We start from the raw sequence: 23,785 nt of genomic DNA, 5'->3' as shown, positions 1-23,785 counted from the left end.
CTACATTCACTCACAGTTCCTGCACACAATAAGAAAGTGGCCAAGTGGCACCGATAGTAGTAGGAATTGTGGCGTAAGATACTCAATCTCACAAGTATAGTTTAAATAATGTTTTGTTGGTTTGACGAGGTTTAACAGTGAATCATTGGGTAGATGGTCTAGCTACCCAACTGTAGTTGTCGTACCCACACCGTCTACCGCTTTAGCCGGTAGCCACTAGCTAGAGGATAGAAAGCCTCGCCCATCGTGTACCTCAATAGTGTCGAGAAAGTATTAGCTAGTTGTGTGCGTATATTTATAAACGCACCACTAGGCGAAAACTCCTCTTAATTTTTTCTCTCGAACCTTGAACAAAAAGAAAGGTACATATTTCCAAAATAAATATGTTTATTATATAAAAAAATAAATGTTAAACGGTCACTTTTAATTTACGTTGTCAGTTTCACATTTTAAACTAGATTGAACCATTAAACAACCGTTTATTTCGGTTTTGAAGATTCGTTCAGTTTAATTGAGTTTCGAACACCACATAAACATCCATTAACTATAATTGATTAATTGTATGAAAAATCATTTCCATTAATTCATGTCTCTCTTTTAATGAAAATATGTAAATTATAAAGTATTTTTTTTAGTTGCAAAAAGAAAAGTTAAGTAAACATTCGCCATCCTTGGGTGTTCTTAGGTTTAATGGAATGTCAACTTTTTCTGTTTTTATTGTTTTTAAAGAGAATTCCATTATCGAATTATTTGACCAAATTTGATTATTCATCATTAAAAACATTAATATTAGTTACGTATAGTTAATGTCCACATATTCACGGGTCCTCGCGCTGTTGGGGGCTTGCTCCGATTAATAATGAGGTTTCTGGGGTTTGGAAGAATTGTGTTATGTTTTGGAACAAATTTAAGGTTGATGGTGTGGGTTTTAATAGAGTGATCCGGGCCACAGTTGGGAATGGTCGCCAAGTTCGGTTTTGGATGGATTTGTGGTTGGGTTCGGCGCCGATTATGGACAAGTATCCGTCCTTATATGCGGTAGAAAAACATAAAAATGTCTTGTTAGCAGATCGGTTGGTGGTCACTGGATCCTCTCGTCGCATTGTGTGGGATTGGCTTAGAGCTCCTTGCTCCCAACAGGAGGTGATCGAGAAGCAAGAGTTGGAAGATCTCCTTCAAGGGGTGGTGATGGTTGATCGTGAAGATTCATGGTCTTGGGCGGTTGGTAGCTGCAAAGAGTTCGAGGTTTCGTCGATTAAAAGATGGATGGTGCGGTCCGTTGTGGATGCTGGGAGTTTCGGTTTTCAATGGAGCGATTGGGTTCCGAAAAAATGTAATATTTTTATGTGGAGGGTCGTTCTGGATAGTCTTCCAACCAAGGAGGCTTTAGCTAGACGTCATTTGCAATGTGATGATCATAGTTGCGTTTTATGTGAGAGTAATGAGGAATCGCTCGAGCACTTGTTAACCGGGTGTTTCATTTCTATGGCCGTTTGGAATGCGATTGGTTCATGGTGCAACATCCCTAGATCTTTTGTTTTCCATGTCAATGATTTGGTGGAAGTGCATAAGGTTTGTGGTGCGACGGGGAACAAGAGATTGATTATTCATGGCATTGTCATCATTACTTGTTGGAGGATTTGGCGGGCTAGGAATGAAAAGATTTTTTCGGGCAAGAACACTAAGGTGGTAGAAATGGTTGCGGATATAAAATCTTTGGGTTTTCTTTGGTACAAAAATAGATCTAAGATATGGGTAGTGGATTGGAAAAGATGGTGTTTATTTGATGTAACGTGATTGTTGTTTTTGGTTTTTGGATTTCGGCGTCTTTCTCCGTCTTGGGGAGAGTCGTTGGTTGTGTTTGTTTTTAATGAAAGTCAATTTTCAAAAAAAAAATATAAGGTCTCGTTACAAGGAATGTATACCTGAAATGGAATCAGAACCAATTTGTTGTATTTATGTTTTAATGAGTTTTTATAAGTTTGTAAATTATATAATAGAAAGAGGTAAATTCTTTATGTTGCCTTTTCTATTATTAAATACACTAGTCTCATTGTTTTTTATAAGTCAAATAAATTTTATATACGTTTATTTTATTTCAAGGGTACCTCATAAAATTAATTGTTTTTTTTATCTTTTTTATATACGTATAATATTGTTATATTTTCATAAAAATATAATAAATGTAATGCATTATAAGATATAAGTGTACGGTTATACAATTTTTACATTTACACGGTATAGTTATGTCGTTTTACATGGTATCGATACATATCAGGGAAATTTCGACAGTGCAGACATGTGTCTTAATCTAAAATCAGTTTTGATTATCATTGTTATACCATTTTGCACGATAATGATATGTGTATCATAAATTTGTGTGCGCAAATGAACGTAAATACCCATCGTCATTAAACTCGCTCATGTATGTGTGTTATTGCATCATTACTTCCTACGCTTCGTTACGCGGAATTCATTTTTACATATTTAACGTTGCTTTAGTTGATTTATATTAAAACTAAAATGCTTAAATTATATACACAAAGCAAATTTTCCTAATCACATCAAAATATATTTTTAATCACAATTTATAATAACTCTAAAAAATTTTATCCACTGTAGACACGTGAAGAAACTTGGGCACATCTCTCGTTTTTCAAATTTTATAAATCTTTCAGCCAATTACAAAGAGACAACTCAAAACTACCAAAATAACCGTTCCAGTTGGGACGGTGTCTGACATCCAAAAAACTATTCGAGTGCCATAAAAAACCAATAACATTAACATAGCCTCTCAACAACCCTCGTCCTCCATCAAGCCGTAGCACTCGAAAAATAAACTGTATTAAAAAGCTAACCTGGTAATGACACCACGAGTCACGACAGCGTTACCGGGCTTACCAACCCAAGTACCCTATGTAACAACAAAATATTAAGTACTCACTACTCACATTATACAATACAAAAAAAAGGTATAATAATACATTAATACCTATTGAAGAAACACTAAATGACCCCGACAGATTAAGGATAATCTTAGGGTTAAATAGATGTTTCCCACGAAGGTTAGGTCCGGCAAAGATGGTTATTCTTCTCAACCTGCAAAACAGACACCGTAAGCTCGTCACTGAGAAGGGGGGGGGGGGTTCCTCCTTGTGACCACCCTCCGGCGTGAGAATCAGACTAGATTGCTCTGAATATAAGTGTATATAGAGAGAAATAGCTAGAGAGAAGATGATGATACCGTTCCAAGGTGTTGGAGTATTTATAGCCGAAGGTCGGTTTCCAAGCAGGTACGGCCAGCTGTATATAATATTCCTTTTCCACCAACTATGGGCTACGTTCGTGCCACGATGAGAGTTGGTGGGTAGGCAGCGGCTGATAGCGACATTTTGTACTGGAGCGTGCTCCTCCTCGTACTATTGTCGGTGAGCTGTCACCCTGTGATTGGTTCATGGGTCGCTTTTGTCAGATCTTGTCTATTTGTCCATACCTTGGTAGGTATAGTACAAAAGATCTTCTAGAAGCGTACGGACTGGCTATTTTGGGCGGGAATATTCCCGCCCTGCTCATTCCTTCTTCATGTGACATTGCTGAAGTATAAGAGTTAGTGCCTTATGCGTGTAGCCTTACTGTTAGTGCGGGTAGCCTTCCTTCTTGGCTTGTACCCACAGCTGAGGGAACAGGCAGGGTACTGTACCAAGGGAGGCTTTCCTGCGGGAACAGCTGGCTTACTGCGTGTAAGGTCTTCATCTCTCTGAGCATGGTGGTTCATGCGGATCCCGTTGGTCTTTGCGCAGACGTACCTCTTCAAGGTGGGTCTTGCGGGTCCAACTGGTCTTTGCGGGGACCTACCTCTTCAAGTCCCCCCAGTCCATTGTTCTTCTCATGAATTGTTAATAAGTGAGGGGAACTTTTGGACTTTAAGCAAGGGGTTTTAAAGAGAGGTTTTCGTTTTTTAAGGTTCTCCGTGGGGATTCTTCCCGCGGTTTTCCTAATGTCACTTGCAGAAAATTCCCGGCTTTTCTGCCCGATCTTTGGGTATGATGCGGGTAGGTGTAACCTCTTCGCAAGTCGGGAGCGTTGAGTTTCACTTGTGTAGATTCTCCACGAGGTTTTGGTAGTTTTAGACATAGTGATCAGTTATGTTAAACAACCAATTCCACCTTGGAGCTTCAAACAATCTAGTTCTCAACGTTCTCGCCATGCGGGGGTGTTATTTCCCTTTCCGCAAGCATGGCCCATAAGATCTTTCTTGGTTTCAATTCTCTGCAAGTGCTAAGTATGTGAAGGGTTTCGCCTTGACACTGTGCCCGCACTTGTCTTATGGTTTCTTGCTTTCCAAGGTAAGGGGGTATATTCCCTCTTATTTTTGAATCTTTTTGGAATTCGGAGAGTTGGTGAAAGGATAAGAACAGTCCAAACGGTTGAAGGGACGTTGGCGTCTTCTGACGGTTTTAGGACGTGCAGGAAGTTATGACGACGTGATAGCATGTGGTCAATCAGGACGCTTTTTCAGGCGCGTGCGGGCGAGTTTTATGGCACGCGCCCTTTTGACACCTGTTGCCAGCTTGCTTTATCCACACGTGTCGCCGTGTCATTGCTCTTGCGCTTTCTCTCTCATCCGCATTAAATTCATCGCATTCATTGCGATGAGTATATAAGGGGGGAGAGGGTGTATCTCGTCCCATACCTTCACTTCACTCTTCTTCTCCTTTTAAGCGATTTTCGGCGAATACTCATCTTTTCCGGCGAGCATTCTCCTAAAACCGCTTTCTTTCTTCAACATTAAAAAAATGTCTTCTTCTCATGACCCAGAGGTTAACGTCGAGGAGTCCGACGTTTTCCTGAGAACCCGACGTCCACGTCCGATAAGGACGATAAGAGTACTGCTGGCGAGTGTCAGTGTACTCTTTCTGTCGATGTATACCATTACATCGTCAAGAAGTTCATGCTGGAGCCCTATGAGCCAGAGTTTCCGGAGGCCAACCAGACGGTATACGACGCCCCTAAGGGCAAGATAGGGGTCTACGCTTCGTTCTTTCTATATGGGAATCTAAGATTCCCATTAACGAAGTTCGTATACCGTGTTTTGGAGAAACACGGTGTTCATCTGACAGAGGTGCACCCAATGGCAATTGCCAAAGTTCGCCATTTCGAATGGGTGTGCCGTATTTTGGATATCGAGCCTCGAGTCGACCGCCTGATGACCTTCTATACTTGGAGGTGCATCCAGGGTTGGTATACCCCTGTCACTCGGATCAAGGGTTTGAAGATCTGCGCTACTGAGCGTAGTCTTCGTTCTTGGAAGCGGGAGTTTTTCTACATTTCCGCTCGCGTCGTTCCCATCGCGATGACGTTCAAGAATGGGAGGGCACTTCCTAACCTTCACGCCTCCAATTACCAGGAGACGGAATGGTTCACCAAGATTTCCCAGATTCGGACTCTTGTTTATCGCTTCGCGGAGTCTGGGATGGTGATGCTTGGGATGAGCCGCGTGTGGAAGGATGCTTGGTCTGGGATGCCGCAAATACCCATCGTTCTTGAATACGGTTTGAACTATATTCCTTATGGTATGCTCCGTCTTTTGTGTTGGTTTAGGATTTCCTTCTAACATTGTTATTTTTGTTTCAGAGGGGAACGACTTACAGTCGCTCTTGCACCCGCGGGAGACTGGTGGTCCCGCGCGGTTGGGTACTCGTGATCTTGATGAGAACGAGTTGCCCATTTTGGAGCAGACTGCGGATAGATTCGTAGAGGTCTACCCGCCAGGCCACGAGATTTTAAGCGCCACTCGGCCAGGTAAGGAGTTCTTTAATCCTCGTCCTCTTCATGCTCAAACTTCTGCTGGAATTCCTCTGATCTTGTCATCTTCTGATGAGGGATCCGCAGATGGGCCTTTTATTATGAGGAAAAAGAAGGCGGCTGGCGTGAAGGGCAAAACGAAGGTTGCTACCTTCGTTGACCTGGGGAATCGGTCTGATTCCGAGACTGAAAGTGAGGAGGCGGGGGGGAACCTTGGTGGTGGTGACGAGACTATTGTCTCAGAGGTTGAGACAACGGCTGTCACTTCCGAGACGCCAAGCGTAGCGAAGATAACTGGCGTGAAGAGGCCAGTTTCATCGGGTCCATCTCCGCCTGTCAGGGCTTTCAAGATCAAGAAAACCAGTAAGTGTACTTTTTGTGTACCTTTTCCGCATTTCCTTCCGCCTTTGTTTTTTATATCTTTGGTTTTTCTTTATGCAGGAGTGGACTTGTCTGCTTTTGAAGAAAGTGGTGCGGGAGGAATTGGTTCAGGACCCACGACGATAGGTTTGGTCAACCTATCCGAGGCGATGACCCAGGCGGCTGCGCCTGTTTCCGTTGCTTCTACCATTGAAGCAACTGTTCCGGTGATGACGTCGTCTGTCATGGCTGCTGTGCCGACGATGGCGTCTACTTTAGTTGCTGCGTTGAGCAGTTCAACTTCGTCGCCAGCCGTCAGTGCTGTTTTTACCACGTCATTCACCGGACCGGCGGTGACCTTCTCCATGAGCTCATCTGCAGCGGCTGCCACGGTTATGAGTTCATCTCAAATGAGTTCATCTCCGATGGCCTCTACCTCTGTGGCCTCTACGGTGTCACAATCGGAGTCAACGACTACTTCGTCCTTGGCCGGTTCTTCAGGTATGTTTAGAGTTGGGACCTCTAGACTTACCTCTGTTGATGAGGGGGTCCGATCTTTGCCTCATTCCCATCTCCTTGACCTCTTGGATGGATATCCTTTAGGTTCGGGTGATGGGTTTAGCAGCTATCGGCCTGTTATCGACCCTACAGGTGCGTGGGGTTACTTTGGCCTGTTATCCATTCTTGTCATTTTTTCCTAACTGTTTTTTGTTTTCGCAGTTTCGGATTCCAATGAGGTTTATGCTCCAAGGTGGAATATCCTCCGAGGAACAACTCTCCGGACTGCCGCAGACTGCGTCGACTGGACGCGCCATGCCGCTCCAAGTGGTGCATTGGGGGAGGCAATGGTTAGTTACCAGGAAGGCCGGTTGTCCACTGAGCTCCGAATTCTTCTCGCCCGGATGCAGCCGCGTGTCGAGTTACTTTGTCGTGAAAACGACAAGTTAAGGACTGCGCGTAGCCTGGAGGGGGCTCAGGTGCGATCACTGAGAGAAGAAAATAAGAAGCTTGCCGCCACCGCTGCTGAGAAGGAAAAGGCCTTCAAGGATCTTGAGGCCGAAATCCAAGCTAGGCATGAGGCCCGTTCCAAGGCTACTCAAGTTGTTAACGAACAGCTTAGGTTGGCCAAGGAAACTGCGCGTAATGCGACCGAAAGGCCACCAAAGCTGAAGCTGTTGCTGAGCCTCTACGCGCTGAAAATGAGGAATTGAAGGCTAAACTGGAGAAGCTTCAGCAGGCTCATGAGGCTTTGGCTTTGGAGGATGCCAAGAAGCTACAGGAGCTCTTGGATCAGAAGGGTGTGCTTGATCGCACTGAGCGAAAGCTTAAAAGCGTTGAAGAGGCTGCTGCCAAGGAAGTGTTGCTTGCCAACCTAAACAAGAGTGAGGCTGAACGCGCGCGTGATCAAGCTCAAGCTACCCTTCAGGAGGCTCTGTCCACCAAGGATTGGCTTCTACGAGAAGCGTTGCCGCAGGTACGCATAGCTCCATAATTCTTTGCTTTTTGCTCTTTTTCTTTATACTTAGAAAAGTCTTTTTTTTTTTGTAGGTTGTACATTGGATTTTCGCGAACACATCCTATGATGATGCCATGAGTGCAGCCCTCAACGCTTCTCATGAGGATGGAGAGAAAGCTGGTTTCTTGCTTGGTCTAGGATTTGCAAAGAAAGGCATCCCGCCTTCCAAATTTCCCCTACACGATGTTGACACTGAAGCTGCCTATGACCAAGCTGTGAACCAGTATGCTGCTTTCTCTCATCCGGTTGTGGAGAAGGTTAATGAAGTTGCTGCTGCTGATGACGGGCTAGCTGTTCTCAAAGCTTTCCTCGAACCGTCGCAGCCGACTGATGGTGCGAGTTCAAGTGGGTTTGGAGGAAGTGGTCCCGAAGTCTGAATCTTCAGAATCCTCCAAGTTGTTAGGATAAACTTGTACTTTTTGTAGGCGGGTAGATACCTAGCCATTTTGTAATGTTTGAACAGCTTTTAATGTGAATATAAATGTTTTGTTAATGCTTTGCCTTGTAAACATTATATGATTTGCTCATGCATATTTTAGTTTAACTTAGCAATTTTCTAAGTGTTTTGAATAAGTTAACCTTTCGACGCGTGTCAGATAATAGGTTAATGTTCTGTTTCCTCTATCATGATTGTGCGGGTATGACCGTCACTTTTACTTAGTAGGATGACCAAACTTTATCTATATCTCACCTGCGTGAAGGTTTTCCTCATCTTCCCCTTAGAAATTTTTATTGTTTTTGTGTTTATGCGGGTTGTGCCGCTTTCCACACGCAACGACTTACTTCCTCCCTCACTTATTTATACGGTGAATACCGGCATATCAGTGTGGTCAGTTCATAAGTATAAAGGTAAGGCTATCAACATCAATGTGATAAGGAGAATCATTTCCATTAGAAGTGGCTCTAGGCCTGTTCGTTACAAGTTTGGAATTGATCTACATGTAGCATCTGCGTAATTGAGCTCCATTCCATGTTCTTGGGATGGGGGTGCCATCGAGCCTTTCGAGCCGGTACGCGCCCTTTCCCAGAACTTCTTTAATAATGTATGGCCCTTCCCAGACCGGGGCCAACTTTCCTGGGCGCTCCTGGTTCGAAGCCTCGTTGTTACGCAGTATGTAGTCTCTGACATTGAAGTTGCAGAGTTTCACCCGCGTGTTGTAGTACTTTTGCATTTGTCGCTTGTAGTTCTCTTCACGCGCTGCGGCTAGGTCTCTGCGCTCTTCGGTTAGCATAAGGTCCAACCGTCTTTCCGCATCATTGTCTTCTGGTTGAATTATGACTCTTGGTGAGGGTAGACCAATCTCGATTGGAACCATGGCTTCAGTGCCATAGGTGAGGCTGAACGGGGTTTCGCCCGTGCTTGCTTTTTTCAGCGTTCTGTTTGCCCAAAGGACATGTGGAACTTCGTCCACCCAGCCGGATATATGCTCCAAGAGTCTTTTCTTTATGCCATCGACGATGCTTTTGTTTGCTCTTTCCACCTCACCATTACCCTGCGGGTGTGCCACTGAGGTAAAGGTGTGGGTGATTTGAAGTTCTTTCAGCCACTTTTGTAGCTTCTGGTCAACAAAGTTGGTGCCGTTATCGCTCACCAAATTCCGTGGAAGTCCAAAACGACAAATAATAAATTCCCAAATAAATTTTTTGATATGTTTTGCGGTTGTTTGGGCTAGGGGTTTTGCTTCTATCCACTTGATGAAGTAGTCGATGGCTACCACTAGGAACTGAACGTTCCCTGCTGCTGTGGGAAATGGGCATGTCACATCGATGGTCCACTTCTGGAATGGCCATGAAGAAGTGATTGGTACAAGTTCATTCTTCGGGTGATGCGTGATGGGTGCGTAGAGCTGGCAGGACCTACATTTTCTGATGTAGGCCAGCGCATCCGTGTGCATCCCCGGCCAAAAGTATCCCGCATTGTTTAGCTTAACTACAACTGCGCGTGGACCTGCGTGTACTCCACGGATGCCTTCGTGTACTTCCCTTAGGAGGTAGTTGGAATCTTGGTCGTCAACGCATCTGAGGAGTGAGCCAAGAAAGTTACGCCTGTAAAGTATGTCATCAACAAGTTGGTAGTTCAGTGATTTACAGCGTATCTTTCTTGCCTGTGTCTTTGACTCTGGTAATACACCCGTCGCAAGGTAATTTATGATTGGCGTCATCCATGTTTCCGTGCCGGTTTGGATGACACAAATTTCCTTGTGCGGGACTGATGGTGCTCCAAGAAGTTCAACGCGGATGTACTTTCCCAAGTGGGTGAAGGCTAACGTTGCAAGCTTGCTTAACGCATCCGAAGATTTGTTTTCGCTTCGGTTGATGTGCACAACTTTGCAATCGTTGAAATCGCGCATAAGGGTTTTTGCTTGTGCGAGGTACAGGGCCATTGTGTCGTTCACGGCCGTGTACGTCCCGTTTATCTGGTTGGCTACTAGCATGGAATCCACGCGGGCTTCCAAGTTTTTCACCCCCATCTTACGCGCAATTCTTAATCCGGCCAAGAATGCTTCGTACTCTGCTTCGTTATTCGTACTTGGAAATCCAGCCGAATAGCGTAAGTGTACTCTTGGCCTGCTGGGTTAGTTAGTTTCAACCCTGCGCCTGAACCTTCGTTGTTGGCTGCTCCATCAGTATAGAGTCGCCAGACATCGTTAATGTCTTATGATGGAGAGGGTTGAGCCTCTTCCTGGCACTCTTTTTCCCGCGAAGCGGGGACTTCTGCAATAAAGTCGGCCAAGACCTGGCCTTTTATGGCTGGTCTTGGCTTGTACTTTATCGCGTATTCCCCCAACTCAATTGCCCATTTGGCTAGGCGCCCTGACAACTCGGGTTTGCCTAGAACGTTTGAAAGTTTGAAGTTGGTGAGAATGGTGATTGGGTGGCCTTGGAAATATCGTCTTAGCTTGCGTGAAGCCTGTACAAGCGCTAAGACTAATTTTTCAAGGGTAGAGTACCGGGTTTCTACGTCTGTTAAGACGCGGCTTACATAGTAGATGGGCATCTGGATGCCTTTTCGTTATACTAGTAAGACTGCCCCGGTTTCTCTGTCTGTGGCGGAGAGGTAGAGAATTAATTCCTCCCCCACTTCTGGTGCTGTGAGCGTTGGGAGTTCGATCAAGCGTGACCGAATCTCTTGAAAAGCTGCTTCCGCTTCTGGTGTCCAGCGGAAGTGCGTTTTCTTCAAGCAATTTCTCAATGTTGACACGAATGGGAACGACCTATCCGCATGGTTTGCCAAAAAGCGGTTAAGTGCGACTAGTCATCCATTCAGTGTCTGAGCCTGTTTGATGGTAGCAGGTGATTCCATTTTCATAATGGCTTCGACCTTTTCAGGGTTCGCTCTGAAGCCATCTTTGGTAACGATGACTTCTAAGAACTTCCCTTCTTCCATCCCAAAGGAACACTTGCTCGGGTTGAGCTTCATGTTTATCTTTCTGAGCGTGTTGAAAGTTTCTTCGATGTCTTTCAACATCGCCTCTGGCTCGAGGCTTTTGATGACCAAGTCATCCATGTAAACTTCCAAGTTCCTCCCAATTTGGGCATGAAACTCTTTGTCCATCAGGCGTTTATATGTAGATCCGGCATTCTTTAGTCCAAATGGCATCATTTGGTAACAAAATGTGCCATCGGGCGGCCGAAATGCGGTTTTATCCTGATCGTCAACAGCCATGTGGATTTGATGGTACCCTTTATACGCATCAAGGAAGCATTTAAGGCGAAACGGTGCTAATGAATCTACCTTAAGGTCAATTTCGGGTAACGGGTAACAATCCTTGGGGCATACTTTGTTTAGGTCTTTAAAATCTATGCACATGCGCCATTGTTTGTTGGATTTCGGTACCATGACGGGATTTGCAACCCATGTTTGATATTTACTAACGCGTACGATGCCTGCGTCAAGGAGTTCCTTGACTTGGGTTCTACATGCGTTAGCCTGCTCAGCACCCATTACGCGACGCTTTTGTATGACCGGCGCAAACGCCGGGTCACACTTGAGCTTATGCTCAGCCTTACTTCGGGGTACACCAGTCATGTCAGCTGGTGTCCACGCGAAGATGTCGACATTTTTTTGCAACAAGCGTTTGAGTAAGGTGCGTGTGGGATTAGTGATCGTTGGGCCAATGGTAACGGCCTGGTCAGGGTATTTGCCATTGAAGGCCCATTCTTCCGGCTCAGAGGTTGTTGGTTTAGCCATTTTTGGTTTGGGTTTAGATGAGACAGATGCGATGCATACCTGGGGAATGCCCGTGATCATAGCAACGCCCTCAGCTGTTGGCCATCCCATCATACCATGGACCGAAGACACCACGGCATTGAATCTTGCCATCCCATCTCTCCCGAAGAGAATGTCGTATGTGTGGTGTGGCTTCCTCATTACGACGAAGTCCACATCTTCTGTGCGGGAGTACTTCCCGTCCGTGAGAGTGACGGGAAGGATAGGATCCCCAAGGGAGTGTTTGTGCTGTCGTCAAACCCTTCCATCGAGGCGTAAACTGTTTCTAGGCGTTCTTTATCTTCGTCGTCTAGCTTGTCGAAGAACTGCCTATACATGACCGTTGAGGAAGCGCCATTATCAGCAAGGGCGCGGGAGGTGATGTAGTGCCCTAGCTGGCTTTTGATGACTATGGGGCCTTCTTTGTTTGGCCCCCCTGGCACACGCGGGAAGCGCACTTCTGCTTCCTTCCACGCACTTGGCTCTGTTGTTCGTCGTTTTCTTCCGCTGATGTTGCTGTGAACCATGTGAATGCTGATGTCGACGAGCTTCCTTCCATTGCCCTTGTACCGATTGTCTTTCCTCCCTCCGTTCTTGATTGACGCCACGAGGTGTGTGAGTTTCCCATCCTTGACGAATGTTTCGACGACATCCTTCAAGGATGTGCATTCCTCAGTGGTGTGGCCTTTTGTCCCGTGGAAGTCACAGGATTTGCTCTGATCAGCGTTTTGATGCTGTCGGATTATTGGAGCCTTTGGCCATGGGAGCCTCTCGGTGGCAAATATCTCGGTGACGCTTTTGGTGAGTGGCGTCCATCTGGGATTCCGGTTCGACGACGGCGTGTTGTCCCTTCTGCCTAGGAGAGGGCGAGAGTTGGATGAGGTGTCAAAGTTTATCCTTGACTGCCAAATACCAAGCTTCTTCATTTTATTTTGTCGGGCGGTACGGACGTTATTTTCTCTTGTTCTCTGCGTGTAGAGGTTTGTGCTCTGGGGAAGATTTCTACCCAGTTGCTTCTCCGTTTCGGCAAAGCGTTTAGCTGCCGTCATGATGGCATCCCACGTGGATGGCATGCCATCTTTACCTGTCAACGTGCGGATGAGCTCTGGGTACTCAGCGCCCTGGATGAAAGCGGCGCGAACAAGATCTTCGCTAATAGTGCCCAGACTTAGCTTCTTTGAGTTGAAGCGCGTGATGAAGTCTAGCAAAGATTCGTCTTCTTCCCGGATGCAGTTGAGGATCGTCCATTGCTCTTCAGTATATTTTCTTTGTTGACTGAAGTGCTGGCTGAACTTGTGCTGGAAGTCTGCCCAATCGTAGATGTGGTGGACCGGTAGACGATCAAACCACGCTCTGGCTGCCCCGACGAGCGTCATTTGGAACATGTAACACCATGTGGGTTCCGTCCAATTACTGACGGTTGCCCCCGCTATAAATTTGTTCAAGTGATCGTCCGAGTCAGATATGCCATCGTAAGTGCCTATGTTGGACATCTGTTTGGCACTATTTGGAGCGATTGCTTCCGCAATGTCCCTTGCAAATTTGGACGTTCCCGCATTCGCAACAGTTGGTCTGAAAGTTTTGGAGAAGTCACGTGGGTTTCCCCCCGTGTTCTTTGGTTTGAAGGTGCCCTCGAAATTTCTTCTCGAGTGGAAGTCTGCTTCTTTACGCTTCCCTTTCGCCTTATGACGAGGGTTTGCGTCACTGTCAGATTCTTCCCAATCTTCATCATCCAAATACTCGCAATCATTGCTCCTGTTGAGCTGTTGTCGAGTGCTTCCGAATTCGTCATTGGCCTGTTGGAGTGAACGTAAACGTTCGTCCAACTCGGCTTGGAATTCTTTCTGACGTGCTTCCGCCCAAGCTTTAACTTGTTCTGGTGTTTGTCGCGGAAGTCTCGTCTGTTGTTTCCTCAACTGGGTATCAATGAATCCCAGGAGAGGATTGTTTACTGCACTTGCCCCGGCTTGGGTAACCGGGGTAGTGTTCGTAACAATCGTGTATTCATCAGTGTTCCCCCCAGTAGCTGGGGTTGTGTTTACCGGATTTTCTTGGTTACCCGGTGGCTTTGGCACCGGAGTAACGTTAACCATCTTTCCAGAAGTTTGAAAAAACTGAGTAAAAGAATTAGTTCTAGCTTAATGCACGGATGGCGCCAATGAAGAAACACTAAATGACCCCGACAGATTAAGGATAATCTTAGGGTTAAATAGATGTTTCCCACGAGGGTTAGGTCCGGCAAAGATGGTTATTCTTTTCAACCTGCAAAACAGACACCGTAAGCTCGTCACTGAGAAGGGGGGGGGGGGTTCCTCCTTGTGACCACCCTCCGGCGTGAGAATCAGACTAGATTGCTCTGAATATAAGTGTATATAGAGAGAAATAGCTAGAGAGAAGATGATGATACCGTTCCAAGGTGTTGGAGTATTTATAGCCGAAGGTCGGTTTCCAAGCAAGTACGGCCAGCTGTATATAATATTCCTTTTCCACCAACTATGGGCTACGTTCGTGCCACGATGAGAGTTGGTGGGTAGGCAGCGGCTGATAGCGACATTTTGTACTGGAGCGTGCTCCTCCTCGTACTATTGTCGGTGAGCTGTCACCCTGTGATTGGTTCATGGGTCGCTTTTGTCAGATCTTGTCTATTTGTCCATACCTTGGTAGGTATAGTACAAAAGATCTTCTAGAAGCGTACGGACTGGCTATTTAGTGCGGGTAGCCTTGGTAGGTATAGTACAAAAGATCTTATGCGTGTAGCCTTACTGTTAGTGCGGGTAGCCTTCCTTCTTGGCTTGTACCCACAACTGAGGGAACAGGCAGGGTACTGTACCAAGGGAGGCTTTCCTGCGGGAACAGCTGACTTACTGCGTGTAAGGTCTTCATCTCTCTGAGCATGGTGGTTCCTGCGGATCCCGTTGGTCTTTGCGCAGACGTACCTCTTCAAGGTGGGTCTTACGGGTCTAACTGGTCTTTGCGGGACCTACCTCTATACCTGTAGAATAAACGATAAGACAAAATTGATGAACATTAATACATATAGACTTATAACTTTATGATATATATGATCAGATTCCATTAAAGAATTACAGTAGTTGAATGATCAACACCTGCTCTCTTACTTCTGTCCTGTTATCTTCTTCTTCTTCTTCTAATTCTAATTCTCAATTTCTTTCACATCAATTCAATTCAATTGGGTTTCTTTAGGGTTCTTGATTTCATCCCACCGACAATTAACCTCCATGATCCACCAAATCCATCCAGATCCGGCTAATTCACCCCATTTATGACCTGGGTTTGTGTTCAATTTCTCATTTTGGTGAGGTTTCGGTTATGCCCACCAAGTGTTCGATGAAATGCGTTTGTTTTTTTAACCGGTAATTGAGTAAGTTAAGGGTTAATTACTTGCGACTGTGTGGTTGAAGAGGTGTTTTAAGTTATAATTCTCCGAATTTGACTTCAATTTGGGGGTTTATTTGTTGGGTATTTTGGTTTTGACCAATTAGGGTTTATGAGCTGAATTGTACTGGAAATTGAAGTGGTTTTTGATTTCGTTTTGGGGGATTTGTGCTTAAAGACATTGTGATTATAGCTGCAATTGGGGTTGTTAGTAGTTTCATGTTTTGGTGATATTTCGGTTTGGCCCGCCAAGTGTTCGACGAAATGAGCTTCTGTTTGGTACGGGTAATTCTGTAAGTTAACGGTTCTTTACTTGCGGGTGTAAGCTCGAAGAGGAGTGTTAAGTTAAAAGTTTCCGAATTTGGCTTTAATTTGGGGTTTTGTTCATGAGCTCAATTATACGGGAAATTGAAGTGTTTTCGACCGAATTTGGGGCGATTGAAGGGGCGGTTGGAGTTTGTAAGGCGGGTAAATGTGTTTGATGACAATATTGGGTTCAAGTTGAGTGGTTACCGGAATTTTGGGGAAACAGAATGCCGCCGTCACCGGCGATTAGATGTTCACCGGGGAGGGAACCGAGAGGCGATAATCACAAACGAGGGCGTAGTCTTGAGAGTGGGATACCGTTAAAACAAAGAGACGATGATCTTGCTTTATTCAATGAAGTGCAAAGCAGAGAAAGAGATAATTTCTTGCTTGATGCCAATGATGATTTTGAAGACATTTTCAGTAATGTTTTTTTGCTTTTTTAGTTTTAAGAAATTTGGGATTCTTAAGTTCTAAGCAGTTAATGTGAAAAATATCGGATATCTGTCGAGGATCGATATTTGAGGTATAGGTTATCGCGGTGGGATATCGGTAATTTTAATATCATGCAGAATTTATATATATAGCACTTTTAACGCTAACAACTTAACAAATTATCCTTTTGCAACTTGCAAAACACTAACAATTGTAGCAAGTAGGAATTGATTAAGACTCAAAAAACTAACATTAAACACTAAAAGTTGAAAATTAAGACTTCAAACACCGATATCGGGAATATTAGTCAATATCGCCGATATAATCGGTACCGATATTTTGACCAATATTTCACACGAGGACCGATAACCGAGATACCACTGAGATACCAACGACATTGACTGCATAGCTTAAGTTACATATAGAAAAATAGAAAGTAGTAATACTTAAGTGATTTGTTTCTAATTTTGTTTTTTGCATTTTTGCAGCAAGTAAGTTGAGTCATTTTTCGGAGTACAAGCTTGGGATAAACATTCCGGCTCGAGGAGAAAGCAGTGATCTCCTTCATGCAGAAGAAGAGAAGAATGATTATGAATGGTTGGTAGTTATTTTGTTCTTAGTTTTATATAATAAAGACCGGATTTTTGAAAATATTTTACAATTCTCTAGCAAGTTTTGGTATTCAAGAATTGACATAAACGAAACCAAATTTATAGTTGAGTGGTTTCTAACGTGTTTTAATATCATCACAAAAACGAACGTTAGCTATGGCATTATTGTTTCTTTTTTGTTTAATTCTATGGTGGTTGTTATCTTAGTTAGGTCACGTCTGATACTTTTTTTCCTATATAATTAAAGGCTATTAACTCCTCCCGATACACCTTTGTTTCCATCATTGGACGATGAAGTGCCACAAGCTAATGTTGCACAAAGAGGTAGAGCTAAGACTCAACCGATTTCAATTTCAAGATCATCTACTGTAAGTTATCTTTATTGATTATGCGTGTCGATATTTGCTTTGAATATATAAATATAAAATTATATTTGTAAAAAGAATAATCTTTCTTGGGAAAATGAAAAAAAAAACACTTTCTAAACACTTTCTAATTATATTTATACGTTTTCTTTATAAATATAGTGTGTGCAAATAATGGTTACCAAAACATATAAATCTGTGTGAAAACAATTTAAGAGTTTGTATACACTAAAACTAGACTTTGGGTGCTTAGTTATTTTATCCATTTGAGATAAAACAAAACCAAAATTGGCCCGTTTTAAGTAAACGGGTCAAAATTAACACCTATTTTTATATTTGCAAGTCCACTTTTTTTATGTGTCCGGTCTAAAGTATTATGAATAATTGACGTGTTAATTATAATTACAAAAACTATATTGTTAACAATGGTAAAAATCTAAGCTTTTGAACAAAAATGATTTAGGTGGTTGTATTTATTAATATATACATTTCCATTATCGTCCACAATCTTTCTTTCTTGATTTTTTTACCAACTATAATTTTTTGCAATAAAAAATTACGTACTAATAATTTGTGAATTCTATAACTTTAGATGGAAAAGAGCCGAAGAAGCAGTAGAGGCAGTGCAAGCCCTAACCGTGTGAGCATATCTCCGCGGTCTAATAACAGTCCGTTTGAATCCAGAGGTGCACGTGCCATGTCAGCACCTACCGCTAGTCCACCTACCATCTCGAGATCATCTCCACCATCTCGAAAACCCGTAACACCCATTCCACGGGTTTCCACTCCGAGTCCACGACGATTAAGTACGGGATCTAATAACAGTACCCCGGGCTCAAGAGGCAGTAGAGGTAATTCACCTTCACCAAAAGTCAAAGCATGGCAGTCAACCATTCCCGGTTTTCCCTCCGAGGCCCCACCAAATCTCAGGACCTCATTGGCGGATCGACCCGCTTCGTATGTACGCGGGTCCTCACCGGATTCTAGAAACAGCAGACAATCAATGTCCCCCACGGCTTCTAGAAGCATCAGCTCGTCTGATGACGTGGAATCTTTTTCGTCTGTTGTTGTCAGTGGTGGCACACAAAGGTTAAATTCAAGAAGAGTTGGTGGCTTACAATATAATAATAGTAAGAAGAAGCCACTTCAGCAATTTTCAAAAAAACCGAGTAGCACGGTTTCTTCTAGTTCAGCTCCCAAGAGATCTTTCGACCTTGCCCTCAGACAAATGGTATTTTTACTTCTTAAATTTGTTATAAAATAATTGTCCATATTTTATTAATCTAACAAGTTTAGAACTTTAATGCTTCAAACTTGGTTGAGGACTTTTTCATACAAAATGAGAAAAGTATGTTAACGTTAATCCTAAATATTTTCTAGGGCTGTAGATAAGCCGTGCTAGGTGGGCCCGGGCTTTAGCTCAAAGTTAAACGAGCCGTCCTTAACAAGCAGAAAAGTCGAGCTCTAGCTCGGCTCATAGAAAGCTCGTGCCAGCTTGTGGCGTGTTAGCTTCTCTTAGACATTATTATATACAAAAACAAAAACAAAATAATTTTCTAACCTTCACATAATGAAAAATGTATAACTTAAGAAATTAAAATATTTTATGTATCAATTTTTTTTTTCCATTTTTTTAACGATCGAGAGACTGATTTAAAATGCGATATATGTTATTTTTGTTTTTTTCAGTATATTTATATGCTATTATTATTATTATATTATTATTATTATAATTGTTATTATCATCATATATATTAACATTTGGATTTTGATTTAAATGAACCAAATGAGTGAGACAACGAGCCGAGCCGACCACTGGCTCTGACTCGTCTACAAATCGAGCCAGCTCAGTTTGGCTCATTTACTAACGAGCTATCTCCGAGCGAGTATGAGCTTTTTGAACAACCCTAAGATTTTCATATTATTTTAAATTCTTTTGTTCTTATTTCTTATTCTGACTCGTCTACAAATCGAGCCAGCTCAGTTTGGCTCATTTACTAACGAGCTATCTCCGAGCGAGTATGAGCTTTTTGAACAACCCTAAGATTTTCATATTATTTTAATTTCTTTTGTTCTTATTTCTTATTATTTTTTTTGTTGGTCCTCAAAATATGTTTAGACCGCTACTTTCTAGTGTTCCGAGTTCAACTTTTCATGTTGAGATATCAAGTTCCCCTCACAACACCAGAAATTCTTCGGTTACTACTAGTAGTAATACTAGTTCTGGCGTAGGGTTACACGAGCCCAAAATGGGCCCGGATGATGTAATTAGTGGGCCCGTTAAAATTCAAGAGCCTGATGTCAGTGATGAAGTGTTTGCGATGGAGAAAGATGATGATGGTTTGAATGAATTACGTGATCCAACAACTTTGACTGGCGGTTTGACTTTTGATGGTCAATCGGGTTTGTTAATCTGTTCGAAATGCGGATGCTCGTTTTCTCCAAATGGGTTAGAAAATGACACTACTCTTTGTGGAGAATGCATAGAGTCGTATTTACCTTTGACCACTGTTGACCCGGTAACTGAATCAGCTACAACAGTTGACCCCCAAGTGGCTGAAGTTGAAGTCAAACCTCAGTCTAGTCAGCATGATGATTTAGTCAAAGACGGTCAAGGTACATAGGGAGAACCAATCTGGAACTTTTTATCGCAGAATTCTCTTTCTCGATCACGGTCAGAAGAATGCGATACGAAGCAAGTCAACCATGACAGTTGACTTTTCAAAGTCAAAGGTTGAGTCTTTAGAAGCAGCAGGAATTTCATTACTGCTTAAAAGGTCAAACAGCACCAAGGGTACGGTTGTCCGAAACATGACATTTTCAGCAAGCAGTATCTCATACGATGATTTTTCGTATGTTAGAGACAGTACTAATAATAGCATGAGAAGCATGTCGGTTTCGTCTTCCGCTGACTTTTCTGGTGTCAACCGACAACCCGGTACCCGTTTACAACGTCAATCAAGCAGCACAAAATCCGAGATCGAAACTTACAAATTCGACCTTAATAACGCAAAGCATAAGCGCAGCGTATCAACTTTCTCCGGTAACGCAGAAAATGACACTTTTAACCCTGAAAACGACAAAGGGGGTGACTCTGAAACGGGCCCGAGTCAAACCCATGTTGATTCCGGGAATCTTTGTTAACCGAGTCTTCCATAATTGAAGAAGCTTCTGAATTTCAAGAAATTGAAGGATCTGGATGTGATGATACTATTGGTTTAGAGTCTTGTACACTAAAAGATTGTACTGATGTTGATAAAGTACAACCGGACGTGGTTTCTGGAGAATTTGATCAAACGGGTCGGGTTTCTCCTGGTTTAAAACGTAACGGGTCATTAAGTTCTACAAGCAGCATAGATGATACTGCTGATCATACAGCCAACATTGTCGGTACGTATTTCATGAGTGAATAATAATCTTGTATGAATATTCCATGAATAATAATAATAAGTTTGTTTTGTTGCAGAAGAGTCAACGGTTTTGGTCAAACAAAACGGAAGAAGTTTGACTTTAGAAGAAGCAACCGACACAATACTCTTTTGCAGCTCAATAGTTCATACTTTGGCACATAATGCTGCAACAATCGCCATCGAGAAAACCGAAACCTGTTTGGATCCTGTGGATGACATCGGTTCTTGGCCGCTCATTCCCGCTACCCGGAAATCTGATACTGGAAAACCTGAGTTCGTAACTCAAAGTCAAACCATAACCAAACGCGCATCAAAATCTCAACGCTCTCGACAGAAGAAAGATGCCGAAACTGACCCAACAAAAGCCCCAAACACCACGGAAACACAAAGTCAAACGGGCCAACAGAAGACCCGTATTGTGGGGGTTCGGGACTCGAGTAACGGAGAGAGTAAGAAACCTCCAATGCTGGAATCTAAATGCAACTGCACAATAATGTGAAGGTGTAAGTTGCCGAGCAGTATTCTGTAATGACTTGTACCGTGTGCATGGAAAGTTGTATATTGGTGAATTGTAAAGGTTGGGTAGGTTGACCGTTGACCGATATGCGTATTAGTATTGTCGTATAAACAAGAAGCTCGTTGTTGATTTGTTATTCGTGTTGTATATTCGGAATGCGCTTGTTCATTTCTCGGGCTATTTTTTTTGTAATTTTATTCAGATGAAAAGTATTAATAATTTTTCTGTTCTTTTATGGTTAATTACTTCTTATGCATATACTATAGAGGTTGGTTATATACAAAGTGAATATTGCGTGTGAAGTGTTTGTTTCGTTACAGTTGTATCCACAGAGTTTGTTCAAGCGTGTAAGATCTTGACAACTCGGATGCATAATTACAACTAGTCAAAACGCGCTCTTGTAACTAATTAGACGCTCGGTTTTACCTGGCAAACTTAGAAGCACCGTTGTAGCTAGTTTAGACGTGCCATTAGAATCAATAGCGCATTATCAGAAAAATAAAATGAGAAAAGTGGACAGAAATAGAGTGCCAATTTGACATTGACTTTAAAAGTCAAAGTAACAAGTTTGACTCTAAAAGTCAACTGTCTTAAAATTTGTTTGACTCTAAGTTTGACATATAAATATAAAACTAAAATTATGAAGCATGCACTCAATATTTTCATAACAGTTATATATTAATAATTGATATAGGCTACACAAAAGAGGGTAGCCTTTCCCCTTAAACATCTTATAACACAAAAACAAAAACATCAGAATTTGAGTTTGTTTTAATGAAAATAATTTAAAAATATTTTCAAAAAACAAACCCGAGTTACGGTAGCTAATCGATACTCAGAAGAAGCAGTACTCTAATTAAACTCGCTCTTCGGTACCTTACTTAGTCATCTTTTAAAGATAAACTAAACTTCAGTTTCCACTGCAAAATACGAGTCAAGAGCAAACGTCTCGCTTTTCGTCTTCAGAAGACCCTTTGGGCTATCATTACCACGACCGCTTTGACACAGTTTCAACAGCTCATCCACCACCGCATCAATCTCCACGTCACCGTTTTCCATCAAACTGACACTCATTTTCTTGGATTTTTCTCTAACCACTCGTCCTAACTCACTAACCACCACACGCTGCACAACCGCAGCCACTTTCTCACGCATTAACCGCCCGTTTCCATCTCTAATCACCTCCATCCCAACCCCAACTTCCACCACCAACCGAGCATTGACCGGCTGGTCAAGATGCATTGGCATTGCTATTATTGGAACACCAAGTTTCATTGCTTCCATTACTGAACTCCATCCACAATGACTCACAAATCCACCTATATTTTTATGCTTTAATATTATCGTCTGCGGGGCCCACCCGTCGACCAATAAGCCTCTATCTTTCACTCTTTCAACATAACCTAATGGCAAATGTTTAAAAATATCAACTTTTTTTTCACTTTTTGGAAACCTTAATACCCAAATAAAGTTCACATTACTCATCTCCAAACCATAAGCTATTTCCTCCAAATCCGCACTCGAAAGAAAATACTCACTCCCGAAAGAAACAAACACAGTGGACCCAGTTTCCTTCCTGTCAAGCCACTGCATCACACTGTCCTGTTCCTGTTCCCCATCTTTATTACAACATGGGTCCACCACAAGTGGACCCACCGGTACAACTTTTTTACCGGTCAGCATAGAAAGATAATCAGCATACTTACCTTCAACCAGTTCAACAGACTTAACCAGCACAATACTTGACGACTTCCCAACACCTTCCATCACACGATCCTTATCTTTCCGTCCATTCGCCGAGCTCTCAAGAATCTCATGCACATGCTTATACTCATACGTCCGAAAGTAAATCTTTCGAAACGGGAACCCAATGCCTTTAGAATAATTTAAGTAAAGATGAAACATGGTAGCAGCCATAGTAGCACTAGTAGTCACAAACACCACCGAAGGGATTCCAAGCGCAGCAGCCGACACCGGGGCCCACGACTGGATCATATCGTAAATTAACAACTCGGGTTTTAATGTTTTCAAGATTCTTGAAAACTTTGTGCTTGACATGTCAAAGACTTGTTTAAGAGTAGGCATAAGATGGGATGGTAAACCATTTGTGGTGTGAAAGTGTGGTGGGAGCTCGGGTAGTGCCGGGAGGTGTAGTTCGATGAAACCAATGGAATCGCACTCGGTTTTGTTGATGGAGTTGAGGTTAGCAGGAGTGGAACATAAGTAGATGTTGAAGAGGTTTGTTTTGTTAAGTTTTTTGGCTAGTTCTAGGAAAGGTGAAATGTGACCATGGCCTAGCCATGGGAACATCAAGACAGTTTGTTTTCGGTTCATCGACATGTCGAAAATCGGAAAACTGGTTCAAGTTATGGGTAATGTTGTTAAGGTTGTTTGTAGAAGATGTTGTTATACATATACATATATATAGGTGAAGATGGTAGTTTATTTGGATCATTTCATGCATGAGATTTTCAGTTATGTTATTATTTTTGGATTATATTTGGTTATTTCTATATAAAATATACGTATTAAAAAATAATAACTTATTATGGTTTTGGGTAATAACTGCCATAACTATATATTTGATTTAGTTTGGGTAATATTGCATGTGATTTTGGGTATTAATGAAATATATTTAGTGTTACCAAAAATATTTTGTATTCTAATTATTACATGCGCAAATAATGGTCATATTTTAAGCGTTTTATTGCATTAATTTTGGGATGTGATTGGCCGTTATAAGTTTCATTTTTATTAAATTTGAAAAATAATATGGGAAAAATCATATATATATTTTTGGTAACAATATTTGTTATCATATTATGTAATTGATACAATGTTTAAAATGGGTGCT

General features: G+C 42.6%; 3 pseudogenes across 2 annotated transcripts in view; 1 reads left to right on the top strand and 2 right to left on the bottom strand.

Moving 5' to 3' along the window:
* LOC143544700 (paired amphipathic helix protein Sin3-like 3) overlaps positions 1–23,785 on the bottom strand; it is a 129,408-nt pseudogene that overhangs the window by 69,684 nt on the left and 35,939 nt on the right. The gene's annotated exons all lie outside the window — the stretch shown is intronic.
* Positions 15,572–21,161, top strand: LOC143544685 (uncharacterized; annotated as a pseudogene). Its single transcript, XR_013137292.1, has 7 exons — positions 15,572–16,016; positions 16,517–16,625; positions 16,887–17,007; positions 17,597–18,261; positions 19,124–19,523; positions 19,606–20,394; positions 20,471–21,161. The product of XR_013137292.1 is annotated as an uncharacterized LOC143544685 (transcript).
* On the bottom strand, positions 21,548–23,281 carry LOC143544708 (UDP-glucosyltransferase 29 pseudogene; annotated as a pseudogene).

Source organism: Bidens hawaiensis, unplaced genomic scaffold (genome assembly GCF_021521415.1).
Source record: "Bidens hawaiensis isolate Kalapana, Puna unplaced genomic scaffold, B.hawaiensis_p1.1 tig00013690_1, whole genome shotgun sequence".
NCBI lineage: Eukaryota > Viridiplantae > Streptophyta > Magnoliopsida > Asterales > Asteraceae > Bidens > Bidens hawaiensis.
This window is presented reverse-complemented; position numbering and strand designations above follow the sequence as displayed.